This window comes from Ictidomys tridecemlineatus, unplaced genomic scaffold (genome assembly GCF_052094955.1).
Source record: "Ictidomys tridecemlineatus isolate mIctTri1 unplaced genomic scaffold, mIctTri1.hap1 Scaffold_81, whole genome shotgun sequence".
NCBI classification, from domain to species: domain Eukaryota; kingdom Metazoa; phylum Chordata; class Mammalia; order Rodentia; family Sciuridae; genus Ictidomys; species Ictidomys tridecemlineatus.
Genome location: NW_027526045.1, coordinates 188,876 through 214,110, shown reverse-complemented (window position 1 = coordinate 214,110; position 25,235 = coordinate 188,876). Strand labels below are relative to the sequence as shown.

The following is a 25,235-nucleotide window of genomic DNA, read 5'->3' as shown; positions in this document are numbered from 1 at the left end:
CTGTTCCTAAAATTTCTTTATAATCTCAGGGGCCATAAAATCACTTCTGTTGCTTGTTGGACTTCATTGTTGGTAAAGAGAGTTCTTGGGATTTAAGCTGTGACAGTTCACTGATTACAGAGAACTCATTTGTTTTGAACTCTGCCTTCTCATTGTATTTCCCATTACATGCATCCCTCATGGCTTAGAAATGCATGTGATGAGGAGAGGAAATCACTCATCCCTACTACATTGAACTGCCTCCCCCACCCCCGGAACCCCCGCAGAATATTATGAAGATTTAATTAGGAATGGAAATTTTTTAAAAACATGTCCATTCATACTATGGCTCCTTTTATATCAATTTGCTTACTAGTAGCAAGAAGGAAGACTAGATAATATACACATAATCCTGAGAGAGATCTTAGTGACTGTGAAACCCTGATGAAGAGAAAGGTGTATACCTTGTTGAATCTTGTTTTCAGTTTGTTCTTGTGGTAATAATAATGTGAGGAGCCTCCTTAATATCATTCTTTATTCCATCCAATGTACTTGTATCTCAGTAAGATACTTTAAAACTGATTCATTTTTCTCAATGCTGCAGGATCTTCCAGCTTCTCCCGAGCAAATGATTAAGAGTTAAATTTCTGAAACATAGGTGTAGATATTAAGAGCTGGAGGATCCTATAAGTGATACCTTGCCTTTCCCTACTTATGTTCAGAGCAAATTGAGAGAGACCCAAGAGTCAGGCAGTTGGAGACCAAATTGTCACCATTTTTACTCATTATGCTTTTTAAAGAATATGACCCATGTTAAAAAAAGAAAGAAAGAAAGAATAGACTTTCTAACACTGTAGTCTAGAAAAAGACAGATTTACTCAGCCATAGATGGAGTTAGGCAGTGGGGGTTGGAGGAGGGTAATGTGGTTGACCTCAAAGATTCTTTAGAACCAATCCTGAATTTGGGAGCATGGATGAGTTTGCTTTTGTGATACTTTGTTATTGACACATTAATGGTTTTCTTTTCCTTACAGGAGAAAGATTTTGTTTGTTTTGATGTTGGAGGAGATGATTTTGATAATTATAATGTAGAAGAACTTCTAGGATTTTTGGAATTGTATGATTCTGCAAATGAAGATTCTGAGAAAGCTATAGAAAAAGTGGGACAATTTCCTGAAGTCTCCCAGGATGTTGAACCTGAACCTAAACCAGTAGTAGCAAACTCACAAGAAATTGAAAGTGCATTCTCAGAAAACACTGTGGATCTTGAGGAACAATTTTTGGCTCAGAAGAACCATCCTCATGCAGATAGTCAAACAGATAATGCTCAGGGTGAACAAACTTCACTTGAACTTTTTGAAGAAATACTACCAGATAAATTGAAAGTGCCAGAAAGTGAAAAAAACAAAACCAGCAACATTTCTCAGGTCTCAAACGAACAGGAGAAGACTGATGCTTATAAACTTTTGAAAAAAGAAATCAATCCGTATCTAGAAACCAAAGAAAACAAACAAGAAATGAGTATAATTTGGAAGATTTTAAAGAAAACTGAAACCACAGCCAAAAGGGTAGACATTTCTCAGGTCTCAAACGAACAGGAGAAGACTGATGCTTATAAACTTTTGAAAAAAGAAATCAATCCTTATCTAGAAACCAAAGAAAACAAACAAGAAATGAGTATAATTTGGAAGATTTTAAAGAAAACTGAAACCACAGCCAAAAGGGTAGACATGATGGACAAGGAACGAGGTGATATGGAAATGGGAAAGGAGGAAAGTTTTTTGGGGAAGAAAACAGTTGTACATTTAATCAAAGCAGATATATTTTGGATAAGAATGCAAAGTGCAAGTGAATGTTCAGGGTAGAATATGAACCTGTAAAGAGATAATCTTTGCTCTGGATCCTATTCGTCTATGTCCTGAGCTCAGGAAGGAGATAGGTTCACCATTTGGCTCCTAGGTTACTTTGAACATATTTGAAAGGCACATTAAGCAAGCTAGACTTATGGAATTCCCTTCTCTATACTGGCTCATTGAGACCAGCACACTTGTAGATGAAAGAGTTCCTGTTATTTCTGAGCAGAATAGACATTTTGCACTTTTGTTCTGGACCAGAATTCTCTTCTGCACATTTATTCATGTGAGTGTATGTTGGTTTGCCAAGGGAAGGTAAGTTATTGAAGCCTCTATCATAAATGTATTTGTTTATGAAATACTTTGGATTAAATACTTTGGATTAAAGGCTTCTTTATAAATTTGACTGTATAGTTCAGTCATCCTTTAAATGGGATGAAAACAATTAACCCTCCCGTATCCTTGCCCAGTTGTTCTCATGGGCTCATGCCAGGACATGGAGGGCAGTGTTGAGGTATCTGGAACTGTGTGCTGAGGGGGAGTGCTGATCATTGAGCTTAAGTGGGGGTAGATAGTGTCATCCATCTGGCTCAATGCATTCTTCTCCCTTGTAGAGATGCAGCCACCCCATGAAGATGATTTTCCTAAAGAGAACACAAATCGTCCTAATAGAAATCTTCATGAAGAGCCAAACCTCCTGCGTCATCATTTTAATATGAACCATCCTGAAGAGCCCAGCCTCTTGAATCAACCTGTGACTGAGGACATGGGTGTTTCAGAAGTGTCTCAGATCCCAAATACTGAGAAAGTAGACCCAGGTAAAGCTTGCCAATTTTTCTCTACAAAGTAGAGGCATTACCATAATGAAGGCTTTCAAGGATATTTGTTGCCAAAGGTACGAAATAGAGCAGAGAGTGATATAGGTACATGTGAGTTCAAAAAAAAAATATCTTAAGTGAGAGAAAAGCAAGAATAAAGATGACTAGAAATCAAAAATAGGCCAGAGACTGTAACTCACCTAAAAGCAAATGTTTAGGTATGACTAGCTTGTGTAAACCATTTACAACTAAAATATTTTTCTTCAAAGGCCTTATGCTCTAAAACTGTAGTTTTCAACTAGACCAACAGCACCAGAAACTCTAGGGGTGGGACCCACAATCTGTGTTTAGCAGGCCTTCCAGGAAAGTCTGGCCTAGTACAAGTTAGCTTGAATAATCACTGTTCATAGTCTCATAAATTCTGTGTTTTTCTTCCCTTTTCTTCTAAATGGAATATAATATAGCTCAAGTCCTGTTTTTACTTGCTTCCTGGACATGGTAATTAAACTTTTTCAAATGCAGTCAATGGTCCAGGTCTTTATACTATATACTTACAGCAAACAGTACAGAACTGCAATCGATTTTAGATTGACACTTACGAATACTTCATCATAGTGCACAGTATCCAGTGGGAGATGAGAAACAATTTTTCAAAAAAATCCCCAATAATGACATCAACAGCATTCTACTTTTGTGTTGCTCACTCTCATTTTATCAGTAAATTAGATGATGACTAATTGTTTATTTTAATCCATCCAGTATGGTGCTATGAAGCCATAATTACTGTATTTTGTGTTTTTAAAGGTTCTGGTCTGTAAGCATAGCTATAAGCATTATCCTGCACCAGTGCAGGGCTTGGCAGCACTGATCTGAACCTCCCCCCCACCATCTGCACACACAGAGTGTAGGAGAACTCATAGCAAGGGGGGATTCAGTTAATTTGAGAAGGAATAACATATGAGTTCTCCCATTTTCCAGAAGACATTGCATCTATATATGAACACTACTGACTTCTGAACTGTCTTTAACTCTATAAGGTTATGAAAATGAATCACGCACCATTACGATTTGTTATTTTCATGCTCCAAAACTTTCAAGAATAGGGAAAACTTGACTTACAAAATTAAGAATGAATTATTTCCCTGGCCTTTTAAGTTCCACCACAAAATGATGTCAATGACCTTTAATAGGTAAAATCTTCCCAAATGTCATTTAATGTGTCTCAGGTGCTGAGATGCTGAGCCAATGGGGCAGACTTCACCAGCAGTCAAATTCATAGACCAATAGTGAATGGAGGGCCTGGGGTTGTAGCTCAGTGGTAGAGTGCTTGTCTAACATATGAGGCACTGAGTTTGATTCTCAGCACTGCATACAAATAAATAAAATAAAGGTCCATCAAAAACTAAAAAAAAAAATTAGGCAAAAGCTTAAAAAAATAGTAGTGAATAGAATCTCAGGGTTGAGAAAAACCTTAGAGGCAACTGGTCCAACTTCTTAATAACTGCATGCTGGACTCCTGCTGTTTAATCAAACATACCCCAGGCTCATGTAACTCATACTGAAATTCCACCCCTACAAGCTCTCAGGTCTAACTGGAATTCTACCTCATTCACAGAGCCTCAATGCAGGTCTGTACCCAATTCCCTTTAGTCTCTCTTGGTACTACTGTGTTCTTTTTAAATAGCTGTCATCTGTCCATTCAATAAATAATTGTTGAGTATCTCTGCCAGGTGCCAGATACTATGTTAAGCCTTGGCCCATTCCACCTGCAAATCTGCAAACCAAGACTCCCTCTCTTTCAGCTTTCCTAAAATTTTAAACACAAAGTTTCACCAGCACTAAATCCATGTTTTTTGAATGTGACCCTGTCTATATATCTCTGGTTTTAAAAATTTTCCTTGAGTAAATATTGTTCTGGTAGCAGTTGTATGGCCATGGAAGTAGTGGAGAGTAGACTGGAGATTGTTCATTTTATAATTGAAGGGTTTGACAGCTCTAATTAGGATTTTGAAGTTTTCTTCTCTGTTGTGTTAATTGTCTTTAGGAGAGCCACATATTCCAGGCACTGTGACTCATATGTTTAGTGAAACACTCGATGAATATTGAAACTGAAGAGAGACAATTCTTATTCTATAGCATAAAATAAAATAGCAATTTCCCCTTTCAATTTTAGAGCTACTTATAACAGAAGGTACTCCTGTTGATGCTGCTGATACAGAAAACCAACTAGAGATAAAGGTCGAAGAGCCAGCAGATGCCACCCTTTTGGACAACATACTTTTCTTTTTATATTCATTCTTGCTTTATTTGTCTAAGATGGTAAGTTTGACATAGTTTCTTCAATTAGAATGTTGATTATTTATTAGTTTTTAAGTGGCTTCTGGTCATGAAGTGAAAAACTTAAAATGTCTTTATGAAAATGACTCTTGACCCTTTGAGTAGATAGCTCCTGAAACAAAAGCCATAGGGGTGTGGCTTTAATGGCTACTTGGTTTAGCACATGAGGAAGATTTGCTGTCTATCAAGGCTGGACATTTGCACACCTGTAAAAACTTGGTTCTTCCCCTCAGAACCTTTCATTCTGGCAGGGAGATAACAGCATTCACTTGAAACACAGTAAGATAATGGCAGAAAGAGAGGTATTTATTCGATGGTAGAACATTATTGTCCATAAATACATTTATTATGGTTGGAAGGGTGATCAGTAAGGTCAGAAAGTGGTTGAGATGTGTTTGAAGCACAGGCAAAGGGCAAACAGGAGTCTGACATGTGGTTTGTTGTTGATTAGACAGGCTGGGGTGGTGGGGGAAGCTGGCAGTCAGAAGAAATGTGTTCAGAGAAATGGAAACATGAAGAAAGGATATTTGGGGAGGGCAGGAGAATGTGAATAGTTGGTGTTGTAAAGTGTGAAGTTGGAGGGGGATGGGCCTGTTGGAGAGGCCAGCAAATCTTAAAGGAAGTCATGAGCCAAAGTAGCATTAGACCATTAATAGTGGGGATCCTTAGAAAGTTTTAAGAATGAAAGGAATTAGGTTAGATCTGTTTCTTAGAAAGAGTCACTTAAGGCCGATCTTTCTAAAGAAAATCATGATCCAAACAAAACATTTAATCTGTCTAGAAGCTTATCTAAGCATTTTAGGACTTACCTCCCCCCTATTGGTATTTGTTGATATTGGACTTTTAGAGTTTAATTATAGGAATGAGAAAGCTTTTAGAGGTTGGAGGATAAGATGGTCCTAGGGCCATTGTGACAGTAATCCTCCTCAACTGAAGTTGTTTCCTGTAGGTTGTGTTATTTCAAGGCTTGTGTAAGAAAGATGATGTTGTTGTTTTCCTTGTAAAATGTGTAGATTTTGAAGCCAGGTAGATCTGGTTTCAAATCCCAAGGTTATCATTTAGACGTTTGGGCAAATAACTAAACTTTTGAAAAAAGTTTTCCTCATCTGAAAAATGTAGATAATGCTTACTCCAATCATAAGAATTAAATGATTTGACAAGGTAAAATGTCTGGTGAGGTGTCTGGCATTTTGAAGGGTTTTACCCCTACACACGCCCTAATTCTCATGTAGACAGTCAGAAGGTGGTATAAAGACAATGAATACCTGGGGAGGAAAGACCACCAGGGTGGAAAAGATGTGGTGGGGAGAAACAAATCATTTTTCAGTTGCTCCATGTTTGTTCATGATGGTGGCAGCCACCTGGGTAAGAGGTATGTACGAGCCAGGCAGTTAGAGTAATTGTATTTCCAGTGATTAAAGCAGTCTTCCACAGTCATAATTTGATTATCAGAGTGAATCAGCATCACTTGGAAAGTTAACAGCCTCATGATATGGGAAGGATTTCTTTATTCATATTTTTTAGGTATGCACAGAGCCCTCCTCTAGGTCTAGGTCAGGGGACATGAATGTGGTGCAGGTATGGTCAGTGATTGTACGGTGATAGGTAAGACATAGACGTGAGTGGCAAAGAAGAGGCACAATGTTAGGAGACTGATTTGAAAGGAGATTTCAAAAAGGCATTTTGATGGCCCAGTATGTACAGGACATTGTGCGAGGACTAAAAGAGTCTAACAGGTGTAAGGTATGATTGTGATTTTTGAAAGCCTTAAGAAAAGGACTTAACAAATATATGCAAAAATTATGAACAAGTCAATGTAAAATCTTAAACAAGTAGTATGATATCTGATAGGACTGGAGAGTAATAGGCTCTGATGTGTTTGGGAGATGTGCACCAATCAGATTCATTGATCAATGGAATCTTAGCAGAATCTTAGTGTTAGAAGAAACCTTGGAAGGCTGTTAGTCTAGTTTCTCACTCATTGCTGTTATTTTCTTTACTGTGGCCCTGACGAATAGTTATGAGGCCTGTACACCAGTATTTCCTAGCATGAGTCACTCTCTTACAAGGCTATATGTTCTTCTGTTGTCTAGTTCATCCTTGTATTGACTCCAAATTTTCCTCCACATGATTTCCTCTATAAATTTGAATTCTTTTCTACATAGAAATCCTTTAAATATTTGAAGTTATATCTTAATTTAAAAATTATTTTTAGTATTTTTATCATGGAAACTTTCAAATAAGAGCAGAGAGAATAGTAGGGGACTAAAGGTAACCATAACATACTGTATATTTTAGAATACTAGAAAAAAAGATTGTGAAAGTTTTACCATAAAGAAATGATGTTTGAGGAGGTAGATATATTTAACTGATTTAAACGTTACATAGTGTATACATGCATCAAAATGTCATGTTATCTACTTCAATAATTATAATGTTTGTTTCTATGTACTAGTTAAAAAATAAATTTAATTAGAAAAGCTTTAAAGAAAAGCATAGAGAATAGTATAATGAACCCACGGGCCATCACACAACTTAACAGTAATTTCTTGATAGCCAATATCAGTGAGTTTTTTAAATTTGTTCTAATTGGTTATACATGATAGCAGAATGCATTTCAATTCATTGTATATAAATGGAACAAAACTTTTCCTAGTTGTACACAACACGTGTAGTCCTACATGTACCTCGGGTAATGGGGTTCATCTCATTCCACCATCTTTCCTATCCCTCTGCCCCCTCACCTGTCCTACCTCCCCTTTGCTCAAAGTTCCTCCATTCTTTCCATGCCCCTTACCACCCACCTCACCCCCATTATGGGTCAGCATCCACTTTCAGAGAGAACATACAGCTTTTGGTTTTGGGGATTGGCTTACTTCCCTTAACCTGATATTCCCATTCACCCGCAGATGCCATAATTTTTTTCTCTTTTAATGCTATAAGTAATATTCCATTTCATATATGTACCACAGTTTCTTTATCCATTCATCTGCTGAAGGGTTGGTTCCACAAAACTATGGAATACTTCACAAATGTGGGTGTCATCCTTGCTCGGGGACTATGCTGATTTTTTCTGTATTGTTCCAATTTTAGTATATGTGCTGCCAAAGCAAGCACACTCTGAGTTTTAACAAATGTAGATACCCATGTAAAAACTACCATAATAAAGATATAGAACAGTTTTTTTTTTCACTAGAAAAGGGGTTTCCTTGGGATCCTTCCCAGTGAGTGCCTTCACCACCCCTTCCAGGCAACCATTGATAACTTTTTTTTTAAACTATAGATTCATTTTTCCTACAGTACTGTTTCATATATATGCCACTATAAGTGGACTCATATCTAGGAGTGCAATTGCCTCCTACGTTTAATGTATGTTTTTGTCTTATGTGATACTGTCAAGCCATGCTAAAAAATGACCACAATCATTTTATACTTCCACCAGCAATTTAGGAGACTTCCACTTGACTTCATCTTCACTAGCACTTGGGCCATTCTAGTGGGTATGTCTTTGTGAGTTTATTTCCTGATAATTAATGATATTGAGTGAACTTTTTTTTTCTTTTGAGATAGGGTCTCACTAACTTCCTTAGGCCCTTGATAAGTTGCCAGCCTCACACTTGGGATCTTCTTGCCTCAACCTGGGATTGATTGCTGGGATTACAGATATGTGCCATGATGCCAGGATCAAATACTTCTTCATGAGCTTGTTGACCATACTGTTTTTGTACGTCAACTCTCTCTGGCTAGCTGGAATCCAGACTTCTCCCAGCTCAGTGCCAACTGTGGGATTGGTTAGCTTATAGTTGTTCTTGGCCCTCACAGGTACTGCTTAGAATGTAGCCCCAAACTGAAGACCACCTCCATGCAGATTTCTGGAACTCTTTTTCTTTGTGGCTCCCATGTTTCTGGTAGTTTTCTCTACATATTTTTGGCTGCTTAATCTCCTGGAACTCTGGTCTCTCTCTCCTCAGTGAGACTGTTGTGCCCCATTTGTGTTCCCATTTTCAAACTGAGGTCTAGAGGGTGCCTCCAGGTAGAATGCTCACCTATTTGTTCTCCTGCTCTTAGGGGTGACAGTTGCATGTTCCTTGTGGCTTTCTATCTGAAAAATAGCTCTTTAAAAATCTTTTTTGACTGGGCATGATGGCACATGCCTTAATCCTAGTGGCTCGGGAGGCTGAAACAGGAGGATCACAAGTTCAAAGCCAAAAGTGAGGTGCTAAGTAACTCAGTGAGATCCTGTCTCTAAATAAAATACAAAATGGGGCTGAGACTGGGGATGTGGCTCAGTGATCAAGTGCTCCTGAGTTCAATCCCTGGTACCAATATATATATTCCAACTTTCTGGTTGCGTTCAGTGGGAGAACAAGTCTCATATAAGTTACTCTCTATTGATTTCTCCTTTTGTTGTAACTTTTTGCAATAATTGAAAAAAATATGTTTGTGGGACTTCTAGGATATATTGTAGTTTGGGTGAATAAATGACATCCCCCTGGTACAACAATTTAACCTGTTTTCTCTATTGCCTTTTTTTTTTTTTGGTGGTGCTGGGGATTGAACCTCGGGCTCCATGCATTCTAGGCAAGTGCTGAGCTAACAACCTCAGCCTCTCTCTGTTGCTTTATATTTCTTGGAAATTGGTAGTCAGGTTTAGGTTCAATTCTGTTTCTTATGAAAATTTAATAGGAAATATTGCATTGACATCTGCATGTCCTCTCCTTTGATGTTGACTACTAGTCAACAGTGACCTTGGTGAGATTTGCTAATATATTACAGATTTCAAAATAGCAATGGTCTGAATTGCTGGGATTTTTCTTTCTTCATTTAAAGGCTGGGATGCCTATACAAATAAAAATTTATGATTGATTATTCTTTCTTTTTTTTGGTACTGGGGATTAAACTCAGGGGCACTTGGCTAGTGAGCCATATCCTCAGCCCTATTTTGTATTTTATTTATATACAGGGTCTCACTGAGTTGCTTTAGCAATTCACTTTTGCTGAGGCTGACTTTGAACTTGCTATCTTCCTCCTCAGCCTCCCAAGCTACTGGGATTGCAAGTGTGTGCCACAGCGCCTGGCTATGATTGATTATTCTTTACACAGATATTCGGTTTGTATAGTTAAGGCAGGAGATAAACATTTGATTCCTTTTCTTCATTTAAACACTTTTCAGAATAGTAAGGTATTATTCTAGCATTATCAAATGATACCCAAAGGGGCTTTTGAAATCTTTTTAACTTTTATTTAAGAGTCAATATGATGTCATGCATTTAAAAATATTTGGTGTGTTTAATCCAGTTAGGAATAGTAATTGTTCTTATCTGATGCTCAATTTCTCCCCCTTTTGCCTTGTAGAAGCCTCTTTATCTTGGCTCCTGGGACCCTTTGCCACCACCTAGTGGTCATTGTTACCTGTTTCCCTTGCTTTTGAACTATGAGATGTTCCAAGTTCATCTTAAACATTCCCTGTCCAGACCTTGAAGGAACTATTTCTCTAAAAGAACTTTGGTTTCTTTCAATAGGAAATGATATTTAGAGGCTACATTCCAAGTACTAGGATTGCTTATTGCTCAAATTGACTGTCATTTGTAAGCCTTTTTAGTGAACAAAGCTCAGAAATATGTGGGGATTTTTGATCATGTCATTTAGATAATTCCCATGAAAATTCAGGATGTTAGAGAGATTTTACTTCACTTCATCTATCTTAGATTTGTGTTTTCTTTCTCTGATGTTGGAGTTCCAGTTTTCAATGACATAAATATAATTGTTTACAGTCTTGTGCCACTTAATGACATTTTGGTCATTAGTGCATAATAATGGAGCTAAAAAATTCTTGACACCTAGTATTTTTAATCTTTTTTGTGTTTTGATATGTTTAGATATATAAACATTTACAATGTTACAATTGTCTACAGAATTCAGTATAATAATATCTTATAGGTTTTTATCCCCAAAGCGATGATATATCATATATGAATACCTACGTGTGGAAATGGCTATATTTTCTAGGTTTGTATAAGTATACTCAATGATGTTTACACACTGAAATTGCCTAAGATGTGTTTCTCAGAATTTATTCCCATTATTAAGCAACACACGACTATATTTATGTTGTTTAAAATACTTTCAGGAATGTATTCCTGAAATGAGATGAAATTCTCTTGTCTTTAAGCTATATCCCACTAAGGTATGTTTGAAATAATTCATTTCTGTGGTTTGTCACCAACATGATATCACAGGTTGTTTCATTTTTGCTTTCAATATTTAGGTGTTAATTTTTAAAGATTTTTTTATTTATTTTACAATTATTTAAATATTTAGAAGAGCCAAAGTTAATTTGTTAAAATAAGTTGTTTCTGTTTTCTGGTACTGGTGATTGAACCCAGGGCTCCTATCCACTGAGCCACATACCTAGGCTCTTTATTTTTTATTTAGAGATAGTTCTCACTAAGTTGCCTAGGGACTTGCTAAGTTGCTGAGGCTAGCTTTGAACTTGTGATTCTCCTGCCTGATTTTGAAATAACTCTAGCTTTTGTCCCAGTTCTGTCTACCCTGATATTACTCTCTTTTATAATTAACTTTTAAAATTTATTTCATTATGCATTCTGCTATTAAAAAAATAAACAAATGAGAAAAGGGATATGCAGCTCAGTGGTAGAACACTTGCCTACCACACATGAGGCCATGTGTTCAATCCCCAGCACCATAAAAAGAAAAAGAAAAGCAAATGATTTTTACATCTAGCTATGATAGCTTTATATAGGTACTGCCTTCACCTTCCCAACTGAAACAACTAAAATAAATATGAAAAAAACCACAAACATATAAAATTTTAAGATCCAGTAACATTGAAGATCAAGCAACAAAGAATGATTCTGGAAACATAAAGAACAAATGCTATGAGCTCTTTAGTTGCCCCAGCTTTTACTATGTTAAGAGATTCCCAAGCCATGACAAAGAAGGGAAAGTCAGGCAGAACCAGAGGATACCATGAATTGAGAGATGGTGCTGAGATTCCAGGAAAACCAAAGTGACTAGAATTCACAGGGTGGAGTACCAAAAGAAGGTTGCTACATTGAGAGACAATTCTGGAAATCTGTGAAAGGCTCTCTGAGTGTTCAGCAGGGTATTGATCTGCACATAAGTGTGATGAAACTGCTTAGCAAGTCAGAGAAACCATCTTAAGTGATTAGAAGGAACAGGTCTTAACACAGGGACCAGAATAGCACCTGGAAAAAACTATCTAAGGAAGTTGGGTAGAATAATCAGAAGGGTGTTACCTCGGACTGACTATTACAATTTATGTCATACCTAACAAATATTCAGACCCAAGAGAATCAAATTGTTTCCAGTAATTTAATTGTATACGAAATATTAAGAATAGTAATTCGTAATGTATGGCATCGAATCAAAGCTTACCAGGCATGCAAAGAAGCAAGAAAAATACAATCCACAATGATGAGGAGAAGAATCATCCAATCAAAGCCAACTGAGAACTATCGGAGATGTTAGAATGAGGTAATGGCATTTTTTAAAAAGTCATTACTACTATATTTCGTGTGTTAAAAAGGTAAAAAGAGATATAGAAGATATATTTTAAGAAAATCAGACTTCTAGAGTTGAAAATATATGATAAACACAGTGGATGGGATTAATGCCAGAATAAGCATTGTGATGAAATTGTTAGTGAACTTGAGGACATAGCAGGAGAAGTACCCCAAATGAAACAGGGAAAATTTCTTCTGTTAAAGAAAAGTGAACCAGAGCATCATTGAGCTGTGGGACAGTTTCAAGTTGAGCTATGAGAGGTATTCAGAAAAATATTTTAAGAAATGATGGCCAAAAATTTGTGAAAACTGTACATCTGCAGATCCAAGATATTAAATGGGACTACAGTACAAAAAGCATGAATAAAGCTATATCAAGGTATATTATATCATAAATAAATTGCTCAAAACCAGTGATAAAGAGCAATCTTAGCAGTTAGAGAAGACATTTATGTAGAGAAGAACTAAGGATGACATCAGATTTCTTGTCAGAAATTAGGCATAAGAGAATATAGTGGAGTGATACCTTTAATATATTTGAAGAGTAATAATGTTGGCCGATAATATCATGCCCAGTGAAATATCTTTCTAAAATGAAGACTTGTACTGACATACAAGCTGAAAGAATTCACCTACACTTGCACCAAGACAGCAGATGGAAATAATGGAATAAAGGAGTAAAGAACACTGAAAATGGTGACTGTGTGCATAAATATTTAAAATAATTTTTCTTATTTGAACATTTTAAAAAGTCATTGACTGTTTAAAGACAAATATCAGTGTAGTATGGGACTTAGAAAACATGTAAAGTAAAATACATGACAACAGTATAAATCTCAGAAGGGTAGTAACTATTGTAACATTCTTATTGAATATGTGAAGTAATATAGTATCATCTGAAGGTAGATTGTGACAAATTAAAGATGTATATTCTAAACCCTGAAGCACTAAGATTAGAAAACAGAGTTATAGCTTAATAAGCCAATAGAGGAATCACTAAAAATACCGATAGTGGTATTTCTGCAAAAGAAGACAGAAAGAAAAGAAAAAGAACAAAGAACAGAAGGAACAAATAGAAGATTATATTAAGCTTACACCTATGCACGGCAGTAATCCTATTAAGTGGAAAGTATCTAAATACATCAGTTAAAAACAGAGATTGTCATATTGCCTAAAGAAGCAAGACCCAAATAGATGTCTAAGGGAATAACACTGTAAAGACACAAAGAAAGACACAAAGAAGTCAAAATTAAAATGATTGAACAAGGTATCTCATGTTAAACACTAGTCAAAGGAAATCTGGAGTAGCTACATTAAACCAAAAGAGGTTGTGGGGCAAAATATATCATCAGGACTAAAGAAAGTTATTTCCTAATGATAAACGAATCAGTCAAGATTATATAATAAACCTAAATGCTTGTACTTTTAATATTAGAACTTCAAAATACATGAAGTATCAAAATTGATAGAATTATGAGGAAAATGATGAATCCTATAGATTAAATTTAGAGATTTCAATATCCTCTCCTCAGCAATTGGGAGAAAATGAAAAATAAAAGTAAGGTTGTAGAAAGTGTGAATGACATAATCAATCCATCCATTTGAAATTAATTGACATTTATAGAAAACCCCCAAGGAGCTTAGTGCACATGGAACATTTACCAAGATAAACTATATTCTGGATCTTAAAAAAATTATCAGTAAATATAAAAGTATTCAAAGTCAAGCAAAGCTTATTCTCTGAACACAATAAAATGAGAAATCAATAATGGAAAAATCTGGAAAATTCTCAAATATTTGAAAACTTAAGTGCCAGGCTGCTATCTGCTATCTATCTATATCTATATGTATATCTGTATCTATCTATCATATATATATATATTTGGTATAAATGGACAACACAGTACATTTATTTTTTATGTGGTGTTGGGGATCGAACCCAGTGCCTCACACATGTGAGGCAAGCACTTTACCACTGAGCTACAACCTTAGCCCCCACTGCTAAATAATTTTTGAGTCAAATAAATCAGAGAAGAAATTCATATTTTGAGTTGAATAAAACTGAAAACAACATATCCATTTGTGCAATGTCACTAAAGTGTTATTGGAAAATTTATAGCACTACCAGGCCCAAGATAGCTTTATTAAAAAATAAGTCTCCAGTCATTGACTTAGTTCCTACTATGAGAAACTAGAAAAGGAAAAATAAGTTAATCTCCAAGTAAGCAAGAAAAAAAGATATAATAAAGACCATAAGTCAGTAAAATTTTAAAAAAGGGAAAATAAGAGAAAATCAATGAAACCCAAAGCTAGTTCTTTAAGATGAATAAAATTGATCAACATCTAGTGAGGGAAATAAAAGAGGAGACACGGGTTACCAATATTCGCAATCAGAGAAGGGATATCACTACAGATTTCACAGATACTAGACTGATAATGGGGATATTATGAACAGTTTATGTTAATTAACTTGACAATTTAGATGAAATGAAGAAATTCTATTTAAACCACAAATTGCAAAAGTTCACTCAAGAAAAACAGACAATTTCATAAACCTTGTTGACTATTAAAGAAATTGAAGGTATAGGTAAAAACCTTTCTACAAAGAAAAAAATATAAGACCAAGATAGCTTTATTGGTGATCCAATTAAACCTGTAAGGAAGAAATGATACTAATTCCTAATAGTAGTAGTAATACTAAACCCTTGTAGAATATTAAACCAAGGAAATATTTCTCCTATGAATCCAGTGTTATCACTACACCAAACCAAGACAAAGATATAATAAGAAAAGAAAACCACATACCTCTCATGGGATCTCCAATGAATCTGTACAGAAATTCTAAACAAAAATTTAAGTCAAATACAACAATATGTAAAAGGAAAATACATCATAGACAAAAACTAGATGGATGATGGGGATTTATGTCAAGAATCCAAAATTTATTTAACATTTGAAAATCAATGAAATTTACCACATTGATGTACCTAAAAGCACAATCTTTGTGTTTAGCTCGAGAGATACAAAACAAGCATTTAAAAAATATAGCAGAGGGGGGAAATGTTGGGGAGTAATATTGGCCAAATTATATTGTTATTTTGTGTGCATGTACAAGTAGGTGACAATAAATCGCATCAACATGTAAAAAAAATCAGCCCTGATTATTATTTTAAAAATATTTTTAGATGTTGATTAACTTTTATTTTATTCACTTATTTATATGCGGTGCTGAGATTTGAACCCATTGCCTCACACATGCTAGGCAAGTGCTCTACCACTGAGTATCAACCCCAGCCCCTCAGCATTGATTATTGATGTAGAAAAACAAACAACAAACTAGGAATAGAAGGGAGCTTAAAACATCCTCTGAAAAAATGCAGCTAACCTCATACTTAATGGTTGATAATTGAATACTTTTCCCCAAGATCAGAAACCAAACAGAGATGTCTACTCTCATTACATCTATTCAGCATTGTACTGGGGTGCAGTAAGGAAATAGCTAGTATACTAAGGCAAGAAAAAGAAATAAAATGCACTCAGATTGGAAAGGAAGAAATAAAATTCTCTTTCTTTTCAGATAACATGAATATATATAGATACAATCTGGTATGATCTAGAAAAAAGCTATTGTAAGGTTGACAGATAAAATTTACATCTAAAAGCAATTATATTTTCTATATATTAACAATGAATAATTAGAAATTGAAATTTTAAAGATTTCCATGTACAATAGAATAAAAATATGAAGTATTTAAACATAAACGTGGCAAAAACTAAAATGTATATATTCAAAACTATAAAATATTGCTGATAGAATTTAAAGAGAACCTAAATGGAGAGATATACCTAATTTATGAGTCAGAAGACTAAGGTGTCCATTCATCCCAGTTTAATCACCAGAGTCAACATTATTCCAATCAAAATCCCTGCAGAGTTTTGTAGAAAATGACAAGCTGATTGCAACGTGGCTTCAAGACTTAATCTAGGGCTGGGGATGTAGCTCAGTGGTAGAGGACTTGCCTAGCATATGCAAGGTCCTGTGTTCAATCCCTAGTACCATATGAAGAGGAAAAAAAATATTCTAAAGCTACAGTAATCAGGATTGCAGACAAAACATATTGAAACAGAGCCAAGAATTCAGAGATAGATACACAATATATATGGCAACAGTCATTGACAAAGATGGAAAGACAAGTAGAGAATGGAAAGTTTTTTCAGCAAATGGTACTGAAATTACTGCATATTTATATGCAAAATGTTGATCCATGCCTTGCATTAGACACCTGAATTAACTCACAGACTTAAATATTAAACTCAAAACTACAAAACCTCTAGGAAAAAAAAATAAGAGAAAAATTTTTGTTGAACTTAGGTTTGGCAAAGATTTCTTAAATTTGACAACAAAAGCATTAAAAAGGATTTGACAATGTGGGATTCATCAAACTAAAACCTCTGTAATTCAAAATACTCTTTGAAGTCAATGAAATAGACAAAACACAAGCTGGGAGGAAATTACTCTAAAGCATTTATCAAGACTTGCATCAAGGATATATGAAGAACTCTTAGAACGCATTAGAAAAAAATATAGTCCTGTAAAATAACACTTCATCAAAGAAGATAAACAGATAGTAAATACATTAAAAATGCTTGACATAATTATCAGGGAAATGCAATTTTGAAGCATAAGAGTTACCACTACACACTTATTAAATATCTAATATTAAAGACAATTGTGCTGAGTGGTTGGAGAAGAGATGGAGGAACTGGATGGGTACACATCTGGTGGGGATATAAAGTGGTAGAATCACCTTCTTAAAAAGGTAAACATACACCAGTCATATCCAACCATTCTTTTCCAAAGAAAAGATAAGTTATAAAGCAATAGGAGGAATTTTATATCAGTGTTCTTGGCTATTTTATTTGTAAAAGCCCCAAACTGGAAAAAAATCCAAATGTCTATCAATAGATGATAGACAAATTGTGGTATGTACATGTAATGAAATGCTACTCAGCAATAAAAATAGATGATAGATAAACTGATGTAGATGAATCTCAAATTATGCTGAATAAGAGAAGCCATAGAAAATACAATATATTATCCCATACACATAAAACTTGAGGAATACAAAGCAATCTATTAAGATAAGACATTTTGCTGGAGGAATGGGAAAGTGGGGGGCAAGAAAGAAGGGTGACAAAGGGCAAAATTACCTAGAGAATGAGAATATTTTTGGAAGTAAAGGATGTGTATATTATCTTGATTATAATGGTGATTTCATAATTTCATGTTAAAATTCATCAAATTGCACACTTTAAATACATGTAATTTATTGCATGTCAGTTTTACCTCAAAGCTATAAGAAATAATATATTCATCTTTTTTCACTTTCTAAGATACAAATAGTATTCTATAAATATTTTTCTCTACTTCATTTTTAAAAAATGTATTCCGGAAACCAGCTCTTAGCAGTATTTAAAATTATTTTCTTTCTTCTTTGGTTTATTCAACAACTTTCATTGATGACGGTTGTTTCAGCCTTTTGTGACCATCTTGTATTGTTATAATTAATGCTTGAATAACATAGTTTTGTAAATACAAGTTTTAAACATTTTTTGTTGTATTCCCAGTATCTTTAGAAATTAGGGCTGGTGGACTATAGCTCAGCAGTAGAGCACTTGCCCAAGATACCCTTCCCCAGCACTGAAAAAGTTAAAAAAAAAAGTGGGATTGTTGAGTTAATAGGTAAATATATAAGCAGTTTTGGGAGATGTTGCCAAATCTCATTCATAAGGGTTGTATCATTTTGTATACTTATTAGCAGTGTCTGAGAATTTGTATTCCCCCACATTCTCTCACCTACTGATTATGTTGTCAAACGTTTGGATCTTGCCAATGCAAGTGAGAAATGGTGTCTTGGTGTGGTTTAATTTGTATTTTGTTCATTATGAGCTAAGCAGAGCACGTTTCCATATGTTATAGCTATTTGCATTTCTTTTCCTGAGATCTGTTTATTTCTTCAGCCCATTTTTGTATAGGTTTGCTGGCCATTTTATTTATAATGTTCTTTGTATTTCAGGAACATGATTCTTTGGACAATAATATGTTGCAAATATTTTTTCTCAGTTTGTCATTGTCAAACTGCGTGTGTGTGTGTGTGTGTGTGTGTGAGTGTGTGTGTGTGTGTGTGTAGCAGGTTTAGATACAGCCAGGAAAGATTTTTTTCAATGAGGCAGGTTTTGCCCACTCATAATACATAGAAAATTTCACTTAATATTTTCTAGTACTTGTTTATTTTCTATTTTTACATTCATGTTTCTTATCCATTTGTAGTTTATCTTTTGAATAAGTAGAGAAAAATCCAATTTTATAATTTTCCATGTGGTAACGCTACTTATTAGAAAGTCTATTTTCCCCAAACTAACTTTTATTGTACCCCAAATGTCCAGTTGGTTCTGTTTCTGGATTCTCTATTCTGTCCCACAATCTCTATGTATTCCTGGGCTTGGACGAGGGTACATGAATTAATTATATAGTCTGCCCTCCCTGTACCCTTCATTGCTCTTCTTTTTCAGTGCTTTCCTGCTTATTCTTGTTCTTTTGAATTGACTATATTCAACTTGACGACAGATTTTTAAAGATCCACAGATGTTCATTTCCTCCCCAAGTTAAATGTCCCCAGTTTCTTCAATTTTTAGCACGTGCTTTTTGGGCTATTCATGATTCTGTTCTTTTCCACAAGTCATGCAACCCTAAAATGTGGCATCCAGAAATGAAGCCACCAGCGTGGGGTGATAATGACATGATTCCTTAGGGTTAGGCTTTTTTAAAAAGAGTGTCATCCACAATTGGAGAAAGTAACAGGACTAGAGTGAGCAGGGAAGGAAAGCCCAGTCCGAGCAGTAGTCCTTTAGAAGGGAGCAGGAGAAGCTTCTCCTCTTCTGTCTGCACTTTTGGGGGCAGGTAGGTACCTGGTGTCTCAACACGTTGACAAAAGGGTTTTGCTCTGGGAGGGGCTGGGAGGCCTGACTTTCTCCTTTTTCCTAGTCTCTGCCTATAATCCCCTTCTGCTAGTTTCCCTGGCTTCCTCCAGGGCCTTCTAAATCGCCGGTCCTCTCCAAGTTCCGGGGACAGGTGAGCCTCTTTCCTTCTGGAGTCCTTTCATTTGGACTCTTCCACTTGGCTCTACTGGCGCTGTCCCCCGCTGGGCTCCGCAGTTGGTTCTTCCCGCTCCCCACCACGCCCCTCAGCATCCTCTGTCTGCTCACTGCAGTCCACCCAGGGGCTTCCTCTGATGACTGGTTTTACGTGCCTTGGGCGGAAAGCGCCTGTGGTGGAGGAAGGCAAAGTTCACTCCCAGTACCCGCCCCCTGCGCTGGGTCCTACTGAAGTAGGAAATGGTGAAAGAGAGGGTCCTGTGCTGTTCTGCAGGGAAGCGTCGCTTCCACTCAGCCGTCCCTACACCATGGACTCAGTACCTGCCACTGTGCCTTCTGTCACTGTTTCCCTGGGGGACCCAGAGCTCCTGGGACCCCTGTCGGGTGGCTGAGTTCTGGCGGAGTGGGTGCACTGACTGTCGTGGTGACGGAGAAATGGAGTGTGTCAGGCCCAAGGCAGGCAGGACGTGACTGTATGGTTAAGCGAGGCTGGTGAGAGTGTACTTGAGCTCTCCCCACTTGCACTTTTTTTTTGACGGAATAAAGGTGACAACCTCATGGTATGTTCTGAAATGCAGCCAACAATCCAAACAGCTAATGTTACTACAGGTCTTTTCCCTAAGGAGACTGCTGGGGAATTGGGCCCAAGTGACAGTTATCTCGTATTACGTGTAGAGGGCGGTGAAAACAGGGAAGAGTTGGCAGGTGTTTACTGCACTGCCTTTGAGCAACCATTTAAAATTAGGCTCTGAATTTTATAGAAGGATGTTAAATTCAGAGAAGTTTATCCAAGCCAGTTTTCAAGAGTTGTCTGAAATTATATGTCACGTATCTGTATATAAGAGTGGAATGGAAGTAAGATTTAAAATCTTATACATATATCGTCATTGTTTTTATTTGTTGCCATAAAATTAATTAGTTCTTTCATGTATTTAAGTTTTGTCTTAAATGAATATTTTAAATTATAAAAACCAGGTTATCTAAGAGAAAAGAATGATCCAGAGGGATTCTAGCCAGGTGTTAGACTATGTGATGATATAGGGCCTGTTACAAACTGGAAATGTATGCTCAATTTAAAGTATTTAGATTCGGGCTGGGGTTGTGGTTCAGTAGAGCGCTTGCCTAGCATACATGAGGCACTGGGTTCGATCCTCAGCACCATATAAAAACAAAACAATGTGTCCACCCTAAAACTAAAGATACATAAATAAATATTTTTAAAAAGTATTTAGATTCATTATACTTGAAAACACTGGAAGCGAACAAAAAATATGAGACTGCCAGTATCCTCTCTCTTGAAGAAGCTATTGGAAAATATTGAGGAGGTGGATTTCTGATGAGGAAGTTGGTTTAGAATTGCCATGATTCTTTGTGACTGTTTTGTTATAAATTTAAGGTTTCCCATTTCTTCTAATTTGTCTGTTTAAGCTGTTTACTACATTGCCTGATGATACTCAACCTGGGCCTGATTTTTATGGACTACCATGGAAGCCTGTAGTATTCGCTGTTTTCTTTGGGATTGTATCCTTTGTCATTTTCTCTTGGAGAACTGCTCTTGTGAGTAAATTAACTTACTTATACCTTAGCACATAAGCACAAGGATTATTTTATATAGTCACTGCCCCCCCTTTTTTTCTTTTTCAATTGCTAAAACACAAAATAGTGGTTTAAGTCAAACTAACATTATAAAATAATTTAGTGTGGGTGCAGTTGGTAGAACTGGTAATTCTTACAGCCATCCTGACCAGTAGTTTCATATGTATCAGAAGTCTTAAAAGTGGGATAAAAGATGGGATAGGTTAGATAAATATCCTTTTATGTAGCATATATGTCTAGTAATCTATCTTAAAGAAATAACTATGCTTTGAAGATTTTGGTAATGTTTTTCAATGGAACAGTGTATTAGATTGAAGACTTAGCACAACATAATTCATTTAGGGGTTATTGTATGTTCGATTAGTGGAATAGTAGGCAGATTTATTTATTTCAAAGCTTTGAGGTACAGAAAATGCTCACAATTAAATGTGAAGTGGGAAAAAAAAGCAGAAACTAAGATTTAAATGTCGATGAACTGTATGTTAATATAAACATACAAACAGGGGGAAATGCTGCAAAGAAATACAGTAAAGTGAGAAAAAGGAGATGATATAATTTTTCCAGTCTTTTATATAAATTTTTCCCAGATTTTATGATTTGATCATATGTACAGAAAATACCTTTTTATTTGGAAGTATAGATTATGTGTTGTCCAAAAATCCATTAAATGTTTTGTTCATTAAGGTTTTTTTTTTCCTGAGCAGAATTAGTCTATCTCTGTGTATGTGTGTACATATATGTATAAGTGTGTGTGTGTGTGTGTGTGTGTGTGTGTGTGTATATATGTGTATATATATATGTGTATATATATATGCGCTTATACATACTTATGTTTGTACTGTAGGTATATATATGCGCTTATACATACTTATGTTTGTACTGTAGGTCATTCTGTTTCATAGTTATTTAACATAATTGGAAGAAAATTATTTTAGGTAAATGGACTTTGCATATGAAAAGCCTAACAGTTAAAGAGGCCAAAAGCATTGGATACAAATCTTTTCAAATCTGAGTGTTCTTTTTCTGATTTCTTAATTATTTCAGACATATCATTGTTAAGATAAGTTTCCTCTCCTTGTACAATTGAGTGTAAAATCTCTTAAAAAGTATTCCCTTCTTAAATAGAAGAATTGTTTGCCTGGATTCCTGTGAGGAATTTTCTAATCTCAATGAACTTTTTCTCAGCTAAAAGTAAAAAGGAAATAGAAGGATAAAGAGAAGGGAAAACATTTTATATTTCTCTCTCTTGTTTCTTTCATTTCAAGAACCCTGGTACCTGTTTCTCTTTTCACTAGGTTATGTGGGATGTGGTTCCTAGCTTGTTGCTCCTCAGTTTCAGCATTTGACTTTAAAACTTTAGTCTCCCTACCTTAGATGACTGCTTTTATGCTACTTCCCATTTTCCTCTGTTGTCATTTTGAGTAAAAGGTTAGCAAGGCTATGACATTAAAGAAATGTTCATTTTTTTCTGTGTTGGAGTTTTCTGAATGCAATTTCCTGTTACGAAGATCTCCTGGATGATCCGTGGACACATCTGAATATCCCATCACCATTTATAACATTTGAAAGGACAAGTAATATGCTAAGTTACAAAGAAATTTAGTGATGTTTTAAAAAAATTTCTGCTTAGGTTTTATTATCAGGTAGTTTATTGCTGTTTTTTGGAAACGATTGTTTTTGTCCTTTCCAGAATATGTTAATTGTCATTTCTCTTATTGCTTGTGCATTTTCTTCAAGCAGTCTTTCCTTTCAGATTTCTTGCTATATATTTAGTGGTTTGCAGAAATAAGATGATGTAGCCTCTTAGTTTCTAAATTCAGCCAATAGCCAAATTTAAATTGGAGTTCTAAGATGTTTTCTGGTGAGTGAAAGTGGCATATCTTAGTACAAAGATTATGCATTTAATATTGTTTCCTCAGATTTCTTTTGAATAGTCATTGTTTCTAGACTTTATCCTGGTTATTTAGAATTGTCAAGTAAATGATTTTGAGTATACACACACACACACACACACACACACACACACACACACACATCTTTGCTGTGAAATACATATCTTAGTGTTTTTATGTCAGAGTCTATTTATGAAATATCACTACCAATTAAATTTAAAAGGCTTGTTAACCTTTACTTATTTTTAATCCTATAAATTATTATCCTGAACCAGAATGTTATTAAATTCTCACTTGGTTATGATTCTGACTGTTGTTTTAGGAATGCTGTTTCTATTGAGCAGATGTTTGACATCAAATTTAATCTTTTTTCTCTCTTCTAGGTAAAAGATAGAGTATATCAAGGTAAATTTTTAGGTTTATTAAACTTGTAATAACCCTTTGTATTGGTGTTTGATGTGTGTTTCATGTATGTTAGAAGTAGATACAGTGACTTTTAATGTCTATTATCTTTTATACCTCCTGAAAATTTTACTATTCCTAGGTTGCTAGCATGGATAATAGAGTAGATGATGATGGTTCCAACTCTGAGATAGGAGATAAAGAGGAGGAACAAATTGTGGATAGGGAGATGATGATAAGTTTTAATTTGGGGCAGATTAACTTTGAATATTGATGTAATGCAGATGTATTACATTTGAAGAGTATTTCTATTTTAATGATTTAATCATGCATTAAGTAATTGAGTAGATAATTTGAAGAATGGTAATGTGAATCAGTATGTTTTCATTTCTGTTTTTCTTTGCAAAGAATTAAATGATTCCATTTTCGGAAAAGAAAGTGTTTTGAGAAGGGGGGAATATCAAGCTACAACACTTTACTGTATTTCCCATCTGTGAAATTAGCTTAAATTGAAATATCATTTTGGATGGGAGGGGTTCCTGGGATTGAACTCTGGGGCACTCTACTGAGCCACATCGCCAACCCCCTATATTTAGAGACCAAGTCTCACTTAGTTGCTTAGTGTCTGGCTCTTGCTGAGGCTGGCTTTGAACTTGGAATCCTTCTAGCTCAGCCTCCTGAGCCACTGGGATTACAGGTGTGCACCACTGCACCCAGCAAAATATCATTGTTCTTATATTTTTCTTAAATTCTAATAATTTTTATACTCTTATTGCTAATAAGCATAGATTGCTTTTTAAAAGCATAATAGTTATGCTAAGAAGTATTTCCTCATAGTACCATATAACATGTCTTTGCTTTTAGTAGATTGAGTAATTGAATTTCATTTAGTGATTGTAATAATCTTGTGTATTTCCCCCTTTTAGTCAATGAACAGCAAATTTCCAAAAAGGTGAACAATTTCATGAAAGAAAATGAAGAACTAATGCAGAAATTGTCAAATTATGAACAGAAGGTATAATTATTTTTTTGTTTCTTTCTCCCTTGGTTCTAGCTTGAATCATTCCTACCTGTTTTAATTTAAAAATCATATTTTAAAATTTTTGTTTCATTATTTCCTACAAATCATTCAAATTCTAAACAGTCATATGTATTAAGTACTGCTTTCTTCTGGAAAGGGTCACTTGTTTGGAAGTAACTTGTATGGTAGCACTATAATTTGTGTATCTTAATTCTGAATGCTTTATTTACATAGATGAAGGAATCAAAGAAACAGGTCCAAGAGACCATGAAACAAAATATGATTCTTTCTGATGAAGCAACTAATTATAAGGTAAAAATCCCTTCTTTGGGGGGAATTACATTCTAAACTCAAAAGTAAATGTAATGAGTGAGTAATCTTGACACCTTTTTTTTCCAGGATAAAATGAAGCTTCTTGAAAAAGCTAAAGAACTTCTGGATGAGGGAGCTAAAAGTCTTCATGTTATGTTAGAATCTGAGAGAGAACAGAAAGCTAAGAATCAGGACTTGGTAAGAGTTTTGCTGCTAAGTATTACTGCAATTTGGCTTTTGAAATATTTTGTAAAATTGGTTAAGTTGAACTTAGTCCAGCTGTTAACTAAAGTAAGATTAGGAGTCAAGGAAGTTGAACCCAC

The 25,235-nt window shown here is 35.3% G+C and overlaps 1 non-coding gene and 1 pseudogene across 2 annotated transcripts in view; one reads left to right on the top strand and one right to left on the bottom strand.

The window, feature by feature from the left end:
- LOC144374669 (transport and Golgi organization protein 1 homolog) overlaps window positions 1-25,235 on the top strand; it is a 51,318-nt pseudogene that overhangs the window by 11,077 nt on the left and 15,006 nt on the right. The window contains exons 4-11 of the transcript XR_013434016.1: window positions 1,014-1,728; window positions 2,447-2,650; window positions 4,824-4,969; window positions 21,118-21,246; window positions 23,561-23,582; window positions 24,506-24,594; window positions 24,835-24,912; window positions 25,000-25,110. The product of XR_013434016.1 is annotated as a transport and Golgi organization protein 1 homolog (transcript). The remainder of the gene's footprint in view (window positions 1-1,013; window positions 1,729-2,446; window positions 2,651-4,823; window positions 4,970-21,117; window positions 21,247-23,560; window positions 23,583-24,505; window positions 24,595-24,834; window positions 24,913-24,999; window positions 25,111-25,235) is intronic.
- Window positions 7,998-8,104, bottom strand: LOC144374674 (U6 spliceosomal RNA). Its single transcript, XR_013434019.1, has one exon. It is a non-coding gene; the product is annotated as a U6 spliceosomal RNA (small nuclear RNA).